The sequence below is a fragment of the Rhinatrema bivittatum genome, chromosome 2 (genome assembly GCF_901001135.1).
Source record: "Rhinatrema bivittatum chromosome 2, aRhiBiv1.1, whole genome shotgun sequence".
NCBI lineage: Eukaryota > Metazoa > Chordata > Amphibia > Gymnophiona > Rhinatrematidae > Rhinatrema > Rhinatrema bivittatum.
Genome location: NC_042616.1, coordinates 528,538,580 through 528,550,937, shown reverse-complemented (window position 1 = coordinate 528,550,937; position 12,358 = coordinate 528,538,580). Strand labels below are relative to the sequence as shown.

At 43.2% G+C, this 12,358-nt stretch overlaps 1 protein-coding gene across 5 annotated transcripts in view; it reads left to right on the top strand.

Annotated features, from left to right (window-relative positions):
- KCNG2 (potassium voltage-gated channel modifier subfamily G member 2) overlaps nt 1–12,358 on the top strand; it is a 232,801-nt gene that overhangs the window by 121,975 nt on the left and 98,468 nt on the right. For 2 of the 5 annotated variants that reach the window (XM_029590818.1, XM_029590819.1), the window contains exon 2: nt 432–544. The exons of the other annotated variants lie outside the window; for them this stretch is intronic. The gene's annotated coding sequence lies outside the window, so the exon portion shown is untranslated. The remainder of the gene's footprint in view (nt 1–431; nt 545–12,358) is intronic. 5 annotated transcript variants of the gene reach the window in all.

Sequence of the window (12,358 nt, the reverse complement as noted above, 5' to 3'; positions counted from 1 at the left end):
TCCATTTAAAGTTGTAAGCCCTTCTAGTTGAAGGCTTCATGGAAGATACCAGAATGTCTTCAACTTCCTTGGGCAGGGATAGGGAAGCGAATGAGTGCCCAACATCCATGCTGTCAATTTGAGAGTGGGGAAGTTTGGATGATATAAACAGGCCCTCTTCTTGAGTCTATAATGTCGGATCAGCCCCTAGAGGGATCAGGGATTGACGGATAACTGGACAAGGTATAGAACCAGATTTGTCTGGGCCATGTTGGCACAATAAGTATCAAGCGAGCTCAATCTTTGAGCGCTTTCTGCATTATCCTGCTTATTAGCAGAAGCGGTAGAAAAGCATTCCAGTTGAGCAGTAGAGTGTCCAGAGTGGACCTGAGTTTGCTGGGAGGAATGGAGCAAAATCTGTAAACCTTTTTGTTTTCCTCTATTGCGAATAGGTCAATCAATGGATGTCCCCGAAGAATGAATAATCTGCCACCTTCCAATATAGGGACTTCTTGCGAGACACTTTGCTGAGGCAATCCACCAACATGTTGGAAATCCCCCAAAGGTAGGTCACTTGCAGGAAAGCTTGGTGGTTGCAAGTCCACTCCCAAATTCTTATGGACTCTTGGCAGAGTTCTACGTTCCTTTACGGTCTGGGGAAACAAATGAGTATGAGGGGTAACTTGCTAATACAGCAATTACTACCCTTAAACAAAAAGCCTGAAACTTTGATGCAACTCCAACATTGCTCTCTGCTTCAACGGCAAGGCATAACGGGGAATTGGATTCAAACATTAACCAATGAGGGCCCTGCCTTTTATGGTCTGGGAAACTGATAAGTATAGGGGTACCATACATGGTGCAGCAGATACTACCATAAACTTTCTGGGTACTGAATGGACCATTTGGTCCTTTTCTGCCGTCATTTCTATGTTTCTGTGTTTACTTCTGGCTGGAGCTGAGAGAAGTGAAATGGATCCAGAATGAAGGCTAATCAATAAGGTAGTGCTGGAAGCTGAGAGAAGTGCAAATGGTAACCAGATTCCACAATCTTGAGTACCCAGTGATGTTTGTGATTTTGCATCACTCCTCCAAGTAAAATTGAATTCCCCCCAACACACACACACTGGTCGGACTGAGTACTAGATGTCAAAGCTGATCAAAAATAGGGCCAAGGTTCGGTTTGGGCATGTTGTGTCATTTTCGGCTTATATCTGTCTTGCTGCCGTCCTCGAGCCAGAAATTGTTGCTGTGGAAACATAGCTGGAGCATGATACCACTGGCTTGATGGAAGGGTCATCCTTGGAAATAGGAGCACTTAAAAGTGAAGTAGGGATGACTCGATGATGACTGCTGCTCTGACCCTGTTGAGAGAGACTAGACTGCCACATATTGCTCTTTGATTTGGGTGATTGCTTCCCTGCATTTGACTCCAAAGATGTGGTCTCCAGTGCAGGGAACATCTGTCAACTTATCATGTACATAGTTGCACAGATTGCTGACTCTTAACCAAGCCATTTGGCGAACTCCAATGGCTATCAAATAACTCTTTTATACTGACTGAATGAAGTGGCACATGCATTCTTCCGCATCTAGCAGAGCCTGTGTATATCTGGCATAGCCCATGCTCTCTGGGCTTAGCATTCAGTTTCTGAATGCAGTCATGTAAGTACTGCACCATATAAAACTGGTGAGCAGCAATGTGAGCATTAAACATTGAGCTCTGAAAAATGTTTTCCCCATAGTTGTCTAGCAGCTTGGAATCTTTGGAGTATTGGAGAAGATCCTTGTTTTCTTTGCCCACTTTAGCACTGATTCTACAACAACTGATTGATGGGGCAGTTGAACTATCCCAAACCCGGGGTTTTTTGAACTCTAGCTTTTTCTGAGCACACAGGAGACTGGATTTTCCCACATTCTTGTTTGCAATTTCTGCAGGACTGAGTGTATCAGAATTGCTGCAGGCTCCCTTAGAGTTTCCAAGATTTGGAGAAGGCCCAAAGACCTTTGTGCAGGAGTGCTTGTCTTTACGCAGATTTACTCCTAGGGCTTTACTATTCAGAAATCTGGAGCAGGAGAGATCTTCAGACAATGACAAGTGCTCTACTGGTTCAGGTAGGGGTCTGAAGAATCCCCATCAACCCTTCCTCTGATCTAAGGGGTGAAGGAACATTAAACCCAGGATCCTAGTGATGATTCAAGTGGGGTCTTCAATCATCTCGGAGGGGAAGATTCTTGTGGAACATTTTCTGAATGGCTGGACTTTGCACAAGAGAGTGGCGAGGACTAGAATCTGCCTTGGGAGTTCTGATGGGACATCCCTGGGCAAAGAAGCAAAAGGACTCCCTTTGGTAGGAGCAAATCTGATACTTTGGACAAGAGAGGTTGAAGAGTGCCCTTCTTGTCCGTAGCTGTCAAGGAGGTAAAGAAAGTCTTCACCAACTCTGCCACTTTGTCTAAGGGCTATCATGTCCTCTGGCCAGGCTCTGGGGGGAGAAACATCTTCTTCTGAAACCAGTATTTTCCTCTTGAAGTCTCACTGGACTCTGTAGTTGCTATCTCGGAAGGTACATGGAGAGCAAGAGCACCAATAAACAAATAGGATCCAGCATCTCCAGACAAAGAGTTTATTCTAAAAGCCTCGATAGCGCGATTGCCCTGGAGATAGGGGGGAGGAAAATGGAGCATATGTCCTTCCAGACCTTCTACCCTTCTGGGATGCATCAATAGAACCGGTGAGTGTTGCGCTGATTTAAGGGATAGCTGAGTTGGTAGCACCAGGGTATAGTGTGTCAACTGTGTCGATCTGCGTTCCAAGGTTTGGGGCATTGAGGGCTCCCAGCCAATGTGTTGACAACATTGAGGGTGGATGCACTGTCTGTGCTAAGGCTCAGTGCACTGAAGGCATTCGGGCTCAATGTGTTGACAGTGCCAAGGTCTGAGGCATCACCAGCATCAAGATTTGATGGCTGCTGGGCTTGATGCATTGGTGACTGGTGCGTCGACAGCGCCATTAGTGCCAGAGCTCAGTGTGGCTTCGTCGGCTTCGACTGCACCGCTGGCTCTGATGAACAGCACCTTCTTCTGTTTGGTCTGCACCAAGCCCCATGGGGCCCGTGAAGGGCTTGCGGTCCCCTAAGTCCATGCTTTCATGTTTTACTTGACCTCTAATGAGGTGGAGGAACCCTGTGCTGAAGGAACTCCTGTGCAATTCAACACCCAGGGACCTAAAAGATGCTCTGTTCTTGTAGGAGGATCAGCTGCAGCTCTTTACTGGCCTGTGCAACTCCTCCATCTTCCAGGCTCTGGATCTGTGAGTCTGCAGTGACATCTAGCCACAGTGATAAGTTAGGCATGTCATGGTCAGGCCCAAGGCACTGATAATAGAAGTGGTGGTAGTCAATGAGAGACATCTTTTTGCCCCACACATAATCCTTAAAACCACTGAGAATGGTTTTCTTGGAGCCAGATATTAATTTTCTTTTTTTTACAGCATTGAAAAGTACTGTGTATACATTGCCAAGGCAGCTAGGCAATACAAAGGGTTGAAAAATTTTAAAGAATTCAAAAAAGAGTTAAGAAATGAAATCAACAGCAACAGAGAGAAGGGTACAATCCGTGCTCTAGCTTGGCCGAAAACAACTGAGGGATTCACAAGGCAGCACCCCAGTGAAATTTTCCACACATGCTTAGTAGAGCAAAAGCAAAAGAGAGAAGTGTCCGTTCAGCACCTTGGATAACGTCACCCACATGTCACAGTTAATTCAGCCCTGTCTGTCCACAGAGAAAGTGACTTATGTAAAGTTACTCTGAAAATCAGTGGCAGAAGGAGTCTTGTATTCATGTTCCAGGATTTTACGAGCTTTCGTGCTTTAAACACTAGGCTGTGCTTTACCTGGAGTTCACAAGATGCACAAAAACAGTGAAACTAATTAAGTACATTGAATCTGTGACAGAATGCTATGGTATGATTTATAAAAACCACACTGTTATTAAAATTAGTAAGGGCTTCAAGATTGCATTTGCAGCTTGTAATGTGGCAAAAATGCATCCAGTATTCTGTTAGAAATTTCACAGAAAATACATTTATGTAAACTCAAAATCTGCTTCCTGAGTAGATCACTTTTGTCACTATGAATGTCATGTTCTTATGTCTTAGCTATATTTAACAACACATGATTGTCGATGTTCTTTATGCCTATGTAAATCCTATCCAGGTTCTTCCTTTAGATGAGGGGGACACACACTCAGTATCATGGCTAAGTCCTTGACTCACTCTCTTCTAACCCAGGTGCGGATTCTCTGATGGTGGGAAGGATTAACCTCCAAGATCCAAGGCATTAGGGGGCCGAATCAATACCGTGCACTAGCTGCTGCACTCGGCTTAACACGCAATCGGACGCGCATCCATAACCCCCGATCCAATATGGGGATTAGTGCGTCCCAGTCACTGTATAGCTAATAGCGCTCATCACATGTAAATTCATGTAGATGAGACTATTAGCTAATCCCCGCGATCCAATACATTTTGTACATGGCCAATGCGCCCTTGCAACGTGCCAAATTTTACACCAGCCTGGAAATGGTGTAAAGGTATGCCACGCTCAAGGACACATTAATCAACAACTTTGCCAACTCCTTAATCTTTTCAATCTCTTTTAAATCGGCAGATTTTTTTCTTTTTATTTTTCACTGTTAAATTTACTATCGCCTCTTCACCGTTCCAAGTTGTATTATGTCCCTGTTTTATTGTAACTGCTATTTTTTTCTTTTAGCACTTGTTAATGTTCTTATTATTTTCCTTTTGTCACTCCTTGTTAATTGTAAACCGGCATGATGCGTTACCCAACACAAATATCGGTATAGAAAAACCTAAAATTAATTAATTAATTAATTTAAAAAAAGAAAAATTCCTGCTTTATGTGATTCCTCCTAAACGTATTGTAGCGATACTAAGTAGGAGGAACCAAATAAAGGAGTATTTAGTTTAAAAAAAAAAAAAGTTTTTGAAAAAAAACAATTTCTGGATGCCCAATGCACACATAAGATGCATGGTCCAGGCCGTGTATCTTTTATGTGTCTATGCCAGTAGTGGAAGAAAATGAATGCTCATAGATTGTGTGTCCATTTTCCCAACCCGCTCGACAGCCACCTCTCCTGTGCGCATGATCCAATATTTAAATAAAGGGTCGCGCTAAAAAGGAGGCGCTAGGGACAAATGTGCGTCCCTAGCACCTCTTTGGCATCGGGTGCACGGGAGGAGTGGCTGTCAAGCAGGTTGGGAAAATGGACACGCAATCTACGAGCGTTTGTTTTCTTCCACTACCAGCATAGACACATACAAGATACACGGCCTGGACCATGCATCTTGTGTGTGCATTGGACGTCCAGAAAATTTTTTTTTTTCAAAAACCTTTTTTTGAACTCTTATCTTCTAAGTGCTAAATACCCAGTCAGGACTTCTTGCTGGTTTTTCAATATATTTTACTGAAGTATTGGCTTGACATGAATAATGTGGGTCTTTATATAATTCTGTTATGGCTCTAATTGCAAGGTAGGTGCACTAAATCAAAATAGTGTGGATTAAATTTTAGTGCACACTAAAAAATGAAAACAAATAAAAACGAATGTACATCCCTAGTTCATAATGCAAACAGAAACAGCAAATTAGTGAGTCTCTGTCCCACTTGATCTCTCCCTTTGAGATCCCTTCTATTTTCTCTTGAAATTTGGGGCTGCTCCTGGACAGATTAGTAAGGTTCCTTCTAACCAATAAAGATTCCCCTCTGTATCTAAAATCCAGTGCTTGATCTTGAACTCGGCTCCACTTCTCTTCTCTCCTCCTTGTGGGCACCTCCTCTGCTATTTATGCTGAGCAAGCACTTGATGGATAGCTCTTCTTCTCTCTCCTCCCAATTTTGGCTCTGAATGGTATCACTCCTTCTCCAGATTTCTGCTGGGTTGGTGTTGACTTTCTCAGATTTAGGAACATAGAGGTGACTAAAAAGGTTCCTAACACCTCAGTGCAAGCTCCAGCCACAAAAGAAAATTCCTTGCAAACCAAAATACAAAAAGGAACCACACAGCTCCAGAAGACCAGAGGCTTTCATCCAAGATTTGGGCAAATCTTTCTGTCCTCTCTGCTGGAAAGGAAGGGAGGACAAAAAAATCTTCCTTCCAAAACAAACTCACAAAAGAGAGAAACAGCTTACCAGCCCTCTGGGAGTGAACTAGCAGCAAATTTCTCACCTAACACCTAGGCTCCTCCCCAAGAGGTCAATTTTAAAACGAGCACGCGTGCGCCAATTCACGCGCGTATCTGCGCGCAAGCGAGAATACACTGGAATTTTTAATTGTGTGCGCACATGCGTGCAGATGTTTTAAAATGCACCAACCGTGTGTAAGTATGCCCCTAATTTTAAGAGGTTACTTGAGCATAGCCAGCATGCATGTGTCTTCCATAGGACCTTGTCGGTTTTACCCGGTATATCCGCAAATTTTAAAACACAAGGCACATTCCCAGTTTTCCAATTAGTCCACCAGTTTGTCCAGACCTCTCTTGCTCTTCAACCTACACGCCCCCCAGTTCACCCTGACCCCTCATCCTGTCCTATAAGCCCTAAGACGTGAGATCTCCAGACTTGCTCCTCATCAGGAGCAGCAGTAAAGTAAGTTACACAGATATCTAGCATATGCGCACTGCGGATTTCGGTTTTAAAATTCGGAGTTACACGTGTAAGTCTTGGCTCCGCCCCAGAATGCCCATGCCCCGCCCCTTTTCCTCCCCCTTATTCCTTTCGCCCGCATGGGTACGTACGCGGGTATTTTGTGGCTTTTTAAAACCTGTGTTGCTCACTTGCGACCTACATACGCTCGTATGTGGGCATTTTTGCGCAAGCAAGCAGTTTTAAAATTAACCTGCAACTCTTTCAGCCTACAACTCAAATACAGAGGAACAGGAAATAAACAGCTCCTATTCTCTCAAAATCAAAATCAGAAATCCAAAAAGACACTAGGAGTCACTCTGTGATATGAAAGCAGGAATAAACCATTGCAGCAGCCACGCGGGGGGGGGGGGGGGGGGGGGCGAGCGGGGGTGTTGTGGTGAAGATGGTACATTCGTCTACACGACCCTGCACAGCATGACCTAGCTCCTTAGTAGGGATCCTAATGGGGGGCTCTACACTTAAATAAAACAGTTCTGAAATATTGTGTAAAGCAATGCTGGAGGCTGTTGATGTGTGGGAATGGTTATAGTATGTTTCAAATTCATGTCGTGTTGCATTGTTTTTACATGCGTGGTATTAACAGCAAAGCGAATAACACAAAAGTAGCATCTGAACGTAAGTACAAGTAATGCTTCGTCACACAAAAAGTGGCCCAGGGTTGCTTGTTTCATGCCACGTAATGAGAGTTATATGGTTCACTTGAAGTATTTTACTCTCCTGAGTTTAGGGAGTTGTCAAAAAAAAACAAACCCCCAAAAAACCTTATGCATCACAAATCAGATCTGGGGAGAAATTTTCAAACTATAAGGATTGGGATTAAGATCGCGCGGACATTTTACCCGTAGACTTCGCACCAGTTCTCAAAGTGAAATTACACACATACTTTTGCAACAGCTCGTGGGTTACAAGCATGTGCAGTCCTTTGTAGCTGCTTTGGTCTGCAGGTAGAAAAGCGCATGCAAAGATTTGAAAACGCAGCTCTCTGTAAATGTGCTGCCAGAACTCCTCTTCCCGTGCTGGCTTAAAGTAGGCGCACTGTGGACCGAGGTTTAGACTTTTAGCCTCACCAAGGCAGAGCAAGTGTCAGACAGCTGATTAATGTGGGTAAAAAGCTTTGGAAATGCTCCTCTTTAGGGTTGAACCGTAGAGCTGGCCCGTATAAATCATTCGGCCCATGTTTAAATGACAGTGTGGTGACTGGTATGTGGGCAAGCTTTTTTTTTTAACTCCCTGCTGTTAGCCTGTGGTGACCACACAGTGATGTCCTGTTTGTTGTGCACCATTTCTCCTGCTCCAGATGATGATGACATCAGGTGAGCACTGAGAAAGGGTAATGATGCTCTTGCATATTGCAATAAAGCTATGTGATTCTGAAGGGGGGACAGTCATTCTAAAGAGGAAAGCAAGTTTTCTGAGAGAGAAAGCATCTCTAAGCTGTATGTTTTAAACATAAGATGTGTTTCTCTTTTTTTTGCTAACATCAGTAAATAACTTTTTGGCTATAAATGTTTCTAGGCCTGGAATCTGGGTAAGTTGAGCTCTGTGTGCACCGTGTTATTGATATCTCTTGTCCAACAGGACAATGAAATAGCACACGGGCTCTGACACATCGAAATATTTCACGCTCCGAGATGGAGAGGAGAGAATTTATGCTTCTACCAAATGATTTTTTTTGGAGTTATTTTCTTTTGGAAATACAGCACGCTGATGTGGCTTGCACTGTAGCCTGCAACTGTTTCTGCTATAATCGTAAACCAAAGTTTATTTCCCTTTGTGGGGTTCTTAGTGTCAAACAAAAATACTGTGGAGAGCTTAAATAAACCCTGAGGCAGCATGGAAATTTTTGTAAGGGCGATTCAGCTGACTCATAAAACTTACAACACCCGGGACAGTACTTGAGGCAATTATATTCCTGTGGAGGGATAAATGCTTTCCTCCTGGTTGTGTCTGATCTTAAGATGACTTTTGCAGCCAATTTTAAGAAAGTCAGTGACTCAGTCCTTCTTAACACCCATCTCCTTATGAAGACAAGAATTAGTCTCCTTCTACTCCTAACAATATAGTAACATGAGATACTGTTGTTACTGAGGCTGCCAGAAGTCCTTTTTTGCAATACTGATTTCAGGACTCTGCGTAGATGATGAGCTTCACTCAATTTAAAGGGGGTTTTTTTGTTTTTTTGGAAAAGCATATTTGACCTATAGAGGCTCTGAATTTTTAATATATATACAAATTCATTTAAATGATAGGCTGTGCTTTTGTAGTCTTTTAAAAGGTATCTGAATAACCCTCCCTCACCCCTCCCTTTACAAGGAGGGTCACCCTTTCAAGTCCTGCTGAGCACAGATCCACTCGTGGCAGGGTTGGAGACATAGTTCAGTGATGGGGACAGGCTTAACCTGTAGGGCCCTAAGGAGAATCACATACTAAAAAATAAACAGTCCACCACACTCCATGTGATGTGTTGCAAATCCGAAAAATAGTTTTGAATTGAAAGAATCAAAAGTAAAGCAGGTGCAAAACAGACAGTCCAGATCACAAAATCCAAAAACAAGAAACAGTTCCTTATTTCCTAAAACTCACAGAAAAGTAGATCAGTTCCTGGTTCAACTTAAGTCCCTAGGTCTTTTCCCCCCATAAGGCCTTTTTCTCTTCATCCCCAGTGGGAAAAAATGGCAGGATTCCCTTCTCTTTTTCATTCTTAATTACTCACTGGTGGCAGGCTTGAAAGAAGCAGCCCTCTCGCTCCTCTCTGGATTGGAATCCCCTTTTCTCCGCCCTTCACCAGTCATACAGGAAAACATGCTCTTCTGCAGATCCAGGAAAAAATCTCTCCAGAGCCAAGCTCAGCCCCTTGGCTGCTCTTCCTGATTCCTTTTTAGATGTTTATATTCCTCTTCACTCCTCTTCACTCCTTTTCGACCCCACCCCCCAGCAGCTCATGGAGTCTCTATTTATTCTCCTGTGATATTTGACTCACCCTTTATGGGGATGAACCTTCTTGTCACTCCTAAGTTCACACTGCGTCCAGTTGAACATCCTATTACTAGGTCTGAGAGCATCTGCTAGTAAAGAGAGCCAAAGCTGCTCACAAAATATGACTTTATTATGTAACCCTCTCTTCAGGTGGCTTCCCAGAATGCAGGGGCACACAGTTGTCCCTGGGGGCTTTTGGGGGTTCTTCCAAGGTCCTAGGATCACACAGTCTTTCAGGCATGCTGAGGACGTACTCTTCCTTGTACTCATGCTTAAATGTTCTTTTTTGCAGGCTTTACTGACTCAGAAGAAATAGGCTAGATACTTGATTTGGGAGTTCAAAAACTTTTTTTTTTTTTATTGTAACAGAAGGTAGTTTAAAGTAGGGGTGGGAAGTAGAAAAATGCGTGTTTTGTTTTTCATTTTGTTTTCAGAGGTTTCATTTTCTACAAATTTCGTCCTGTCAAATGTTTATTTAGTTAAAAAAAATGAAATGAATATTTAAATAACCCCCCCCCCCCAAAATGAAAAAAAAAAAAAGAAAAGAAACGGGGCCTCCTAAGCCCCCCCCCCCCCACCCAAAAAATGTCAGGTCCAGGATCTTCCCTGGCCCCAACTTACCTGGTCTGGGGGGATCTGATACCAAGGCCTAGGTCTAGGCCTTGCATAGGGCATAGGCCAAGATCATGGCGACCTACCACAGTCTAGGTCTACACAAGGCCGAGGTTTCAGCCTGGGCCTAAGCGTCGGGATGGTCTCCGGATAGGTCTGGGCTGAGGCCCCGGCATCAGCACCTGGTATCCGGACTAGGATGCAGAGTCAGTCCCAGCCTAGGCTGAGGCCCAGGTGTCAGGAACTGGCCTCCAGTCGGGTTCCAGCATCAGGCCTGGGTCTGGGCTGAGACCCTAGTGTCGTGACTCGATCTCTGGACTGGGTGACGGCATCAGGCCTGGGCATGAGCCAGGTACGTTTTTTATGTGTTTGGGATCTCAGTCAGGGCCCCGGTGTTAGGCATGGGCCTGGGCTGAGACCCCAGCATTGCACTTGGGCCTAGGCCTAGACCCAGACCCTGGGTTCGTGCTCTCGCCTAGGCCAAGGCACTCCTTTGGTCTTCAAGCTATTCTCTAGGCGAGGCCCCAGCTTCAGACCTGGGCCTAGGCCTGATGGATTGATTTTGTTTTTGAAGCGAAATATGAAAACCAACGAAATTTTGGCAGATTTTCAATCGTTTGGTTTTGATAATGTAATGAATCAAAATAGGAAATTTCGTCTAATTTCCTATTTTGTTTCTCCGGAATATCTATCCCTAGTTTAAAGTCCAATTCGCAAATAATAATTTCTCGGGGAATCTTCATACAGAATAAAACAGTCCAAAGTGCTTTTTCTGAGATGGGCTAACGAATATCGTTCAGTTGGTTGAATCGTTTGTGTTGTATCAGGCAAGATGTTTGATTGAATTGTGTTATATCACTTTACGTGGGAGTGTCCCACACAGTATCGCATATTTTCAATGATATGAAGAACTGAGTCTTAAGGGAAAAATAAAAAATCCGCAGTATATATTGTGTGAAAGAGAATTCATCATAACAGCCAGTTTTTATCAGTTACTTGAATAGAAAACAACAGAAAGTGAGGTTCCAGTGATCCCCCTGAAGAAGCCACATAGGCAGAACAGCTGGACCTGTTGTTGGGGTATATACTGACTCTCTGAAGGTGAAAACTTGGGAGGCTGTTAGGATATTTAAGTTTTCACACTTGCGTTATTATCCGGTATTTATAGAATCTTTATCAATGCAGTCTGTGAAAAGACCTGTGATTTTGGATTATGAAGGTTTGACTATACATTATGTATTGGACATTTTCTGATTTTATGACAGAGTGCTTGGGCTGTGTGTACAGATGGTGTTTTGTGATCACTTTCTCATGTATTTTTAGATATATTGTGTTGTTAATCAATAACATTAATGTATATTATGCTTGTTTTTTAATAACATTGACATATTTTTGGTGAAAAGTTACGATTGCGTGTGCTAATAATTCAATATCTTTTATTTATGTTTTCTGTATTTTTGAATTAAATGAAGATTCCTTTTTTTCTATATATGAGTAACTTGTGTTAGGAATGGTATGTAAACTCTGATATATAAATGTACCTTATGTTGTTCCTCTAGCATTTTAAGTTTTGCAAAGAAGTGAACTCTTTCTCTCCAACTCACTTTCCTCTTATTAGCTTGTCCCTCAAGATGCCTTCAGACAGTCCCAAAGCAGTGCAGGATTTTAATTCCCCTGTGTTGTTAAGTTCTAGGTATTCCCTCGTTTCTGCCTCGCTATTAAGCACAGATCCCTTCATCCCACAGCAATGCATCATTCAACCTTCAAAACTTATTTTTCCTCTAACACTGGCGTCCTTGCAGTTCCACCAAAACTGAGGTATGATCCATCCTAATCACATTTTCAATTTCAGCTGCTTTAACCCTCCCCGTGAAAGTTGTACCTATCGGCATCACGTCTGTCCAAAGGTAGGAGGAGTGCGGAACAGAACAAGCATTGTTTCTACTTGCACAATGCAAAGCCCTCCAGACATCTGTTTATCCAAGACATCAATCGCTGCATGCAGTTTCTTTCTTTGTCCCTTTTGCGACATTCCCACTCCTGAGGAGTTATCCAATTCAGGT